This window comes from Astyanax mexicanus, chromosome 15 (genome assembly GCF_023375975.1).
Source record: "Astyanax mexicanus isolate ESR-SI-001 chromosome 15, AstMex3_surface, whole genome shotgun sequence".
Taxonomy (NCBI): Eukaryota; Metazoa; Chordata; class Actinopteri; order Characiformes; family Acestrorhamphidae; genus Astyanax; species Astyanax mexicanus.
The window spans coordinates 28,395,001-28,397,500 of NC_064422.1; the positions used below are offsets into that span (position 1 = coordinate 28,395,001).

Below are 2,500 nucleotides of genomic sequence, written 5' to 3' on the forward strand. Positions count from 1 at the left end.
GCAGATAGATTAGAATATGTATCAAATGACAACATGCATGTGGAACATAAGGTCACTTTCAGCAGGAAGGGATCTTTTCCTTTTTAAATGTTCTTTTTTCATGTTGCTGAGATGGTAACTCCAAATGATAAAATGAGAACAAGCTTTACAGAGGTAGCGTGGCCGAGCGGTCTAAGGCGCTGGATTAAGGCTCCAGTCTCTTCGGGGGCGTGGGTTCGAATCCCACCGCTGCCATCAGTGCTTTTGAACGTCTTCGATGCACAACTGTCTCCTTTCTGAACTTAACCTAGTTGTTTGGGGCATTTTGGGCTTGTTGTTTTCTGAGATGGTAACTCCATATGATAAAATGAAAACAAGCTTTACAGAGGTAGTGTGGCCGAGCGGTCTAAGGCGCTGGATTAAGGCTCCAGTGTCTTCGGGGGCGTGGGTTCGAATCCCACCGCTGCCATCAGTGCTTTTGAACGTCTTCGATGCACAACTGTCTCCTTTCTGAACTTAACCTAGTTGTTTGGGGCATTTTGGGCTTGTTATTTTCTGAGATGGTAACTCCATATAAAAAGATAAATTTAGTTTGCAGGGGTAGCGTGGCCGAGCTCTCTTCGGGGGCGTGGGTTCGAATCCCACCGCTGCCATGAGTGCTTCTGAATGTCTTAGATGCACAACTGTCTGTTTTCTGAACTTAACCTTGTTGTTTGGGACTTTACAACTGAAAAGTTGCTGCACACTTTTAAACAGAGAGCATTGTTTGGAAACGTCTTCAAAACTTTATCATGGAATTTCTTCAAAACATCAAATTACTTGGAAACTTCATGTTAGTCTCTTTCACCTAATCTTGAACCTGCAGATTTTCGTCCAATGTCCTCGCTTTTGTTTAAAGCAGTGCATTTTCCTTTTCTACACAATTTGACAATAGGTTGTGGGCGGTAGTGTGGCCGAGTGGTCTAAGGCGCTGGATTTAGGCTCCAGTCTCTCTGGAGGCGTGGGTTCAAATCCCACCACTGCCAATTGGAATTTTGTGAACAGAGATCATACTCAACTTAACGGCCATCCGCTTGGTAAAGTGTATCGCTGTGGTTGCTTTCCGCTTTCCTTTGCTGCAGATAGATTAGAATATGTTTCAAATGACAACATGCATGTGGAACATAAGGTCACTTTCAGCAGGAAGGGATCTTTTCCTTTTTAAATGTTCTTTTTTCATGTTGCTGAGATGGTAACTCCAAATGATAAAATGAAAACAAGCAGTACAGAGGTAGCGTGGCCGAGCGGTCTAAGGCGCTGGATTAAGGCTCAAGTCTCTTCGGGGGCGTGGGTTCGAATCCCACCGCTGCCATGAGAGCTTTTGAACGTCTTTGATGCACAACTGTCTCCTTTCTGAACTTAACCTAGTTGTTTGGGGCATTTTGGGCTTGTTGTTTTCTGAGATGGTAACTCCATATAAAAAAATAAATTTAGTTTGCAGGGGTAGCGTGGCCGAGCGGTCTAAGGCGCTGGATTAAGGTTCCAGTCTCTTCGGGGGCGTGGGTTCGAATCCCACCGCTGCCATGAGTGCTTCTGAGTGTCTTAGATGCACAACTGTCTGTTTTCTGTACTTTACCTTGTTGTTTGGGACTTTACAACTGAAAAGTTGCTGCACACTTTTAAACAGAGAGCATTGTTTGGAAACGTCTTCAAAACTTTATCATGGAATTTCTTCAAAACATCAAATTACTTGGAAACTTCATGTTAGTCTCTTTCACCTAATCTTGAACCTGCAGATTTTCGTCCAATGTCCTCGCTTTTGTTTAAAGCAGTGCATTTTCCTTTTCTACACAATTTGACAATAGGTTGTGGGCGGTAGTGTGGCCGAGTGGTCTAAGGCGCTGGATTTAGGCTCCAGTCTCTCTGGAGGCGTGGGTTCAAATCGCACCACTGCCAATTGGAATTTTGTGAACAGAGATCATACTCAACTTAACGGCCATCCGCTTGGTAAAGTGTATCGCTGTGGTTGCTTTCCGCTTTCCTTTGCTGCAGATAGATTAGAATATGTTTCAAATGACAACATGCATGTGGAACATAAGGTCACTTTCAGCAGGAAGGGATCTTTTCCTTTTTAAATGTTCTTTTTTCATGTTGCTGAGATGGTAACTCCAAATGATAAAATGAAAACAAGCTTTACAGAGGTAGCGTGGCCGAGAGGTCTAAGGCGCTGGATTAAGGCTCCAGTCTCTTCGGGGGCGTGGGTTGGAATCCCACCGCTGCCATCAGTGCTTTTGAACGTCTTCGATGCACAACTGTCTCCTTTCTGAACTTAACCTAGTTGTTTGGGGCAATTTGGGCTTGTTGTTTTCTGAGATGGTAACTCCATATGATAAAATGAAAACAAGCTTTACAGAGGTAGTGTGGCCGAGCGGTCTAAGGCGCTGGATTAAGGCTCCAGTCTCTTCGGGGGCGTGGGTTCGAATCCCACCGCTGCCATCAGTGCTTTTGAACGTCTTCGATGCACAACTGTCTCCTTTCTGAA

General features: G+C 44.5%; 8 non-coding genes across 8 annotated transcripts; all 8 read left to right on the top strand.

Moving 5' to 3' along the window:
- Positions 1-152: 152 nt before the first annotated feature.
- Positions 153-234, top strand: trnal-aag (transfer RNA leucine (anticodon AAG)). Its single transcript has one exon. It is a non-coding gene; the product is annotated as a tRNA-Leu (tRNA).
- A 132-nt stretch (positions 235-366) lies between these two features.
- Positions 367-448, top strand: trnal-aag (transfer RNA leucine (anticodon AAG)). Its single transcript has one exon. It is a non-coding gene; the product is annotated as a tRNA-Leu (tRNA).
- A 474-nt stretch (positions 449-922) lies between these two features.
- Positions 923-1,004, top strand: trnal-uag (transfer RNA leucine (anticodon UAG)). Its single transcript has one exon. It is a non-coding gene; the product is annotated as a tRNA-Leu (tRNA).
- A 244-nt stretch (positions 1,005-1,248) lies between these two features.
- trnal-aag (transfer RNA leucine (anticodon AAG)) lies at positions 1,249-1,330 on the top strand. The gene has a single exon. It is a non-coding gene; the product is annotated as a tRNA-Leu (tRNA).
- Positions 1,331-1,460: 130 nt separating this feature from the next.
- On the top strand, positions 1,461-1,542 carry trnal-aag (transfer RNA leucine (anticodon AAG)). The gene has a single exon. It is a non-coding gene; the product is annotated as a tRNA-Leu (tRNA).
- A 290-nt stretch (positions 1,543-1,832) lies between these two features.
- trnal-uag (transfer RNA leucine (anticodon UAG)) lies at positions 1,833-1,914 on the top strand. The gene has a single exon. It is a non-coding gene; the product is annotated as a tRNA-Leu (tRNA).
- Positions 1,915-2,158: 244 nt separating this feature from the next.
- trnal-aag (transfer RNA leucine (anticodon AAG)) lies at positions 2,159-2,240 on the top strand. Its single transcript has one exon. It is a non-coding gene; the product is annotated as a tRNA-Leu (tRNA).
- A 132-nt stretch (positions 2,241-2,372) lies between these two features.
- On the top strand, positions 2,373-2,454 carry trnal-aag (transfer RNA leucine (anticodon AAG)). The gene has a single exon. It is a non-coding gene; the product is annotated as a tRNA-Leu (tRNA).
- Positions 2,455-2,500: the final 46 nt, after the last annotated feature.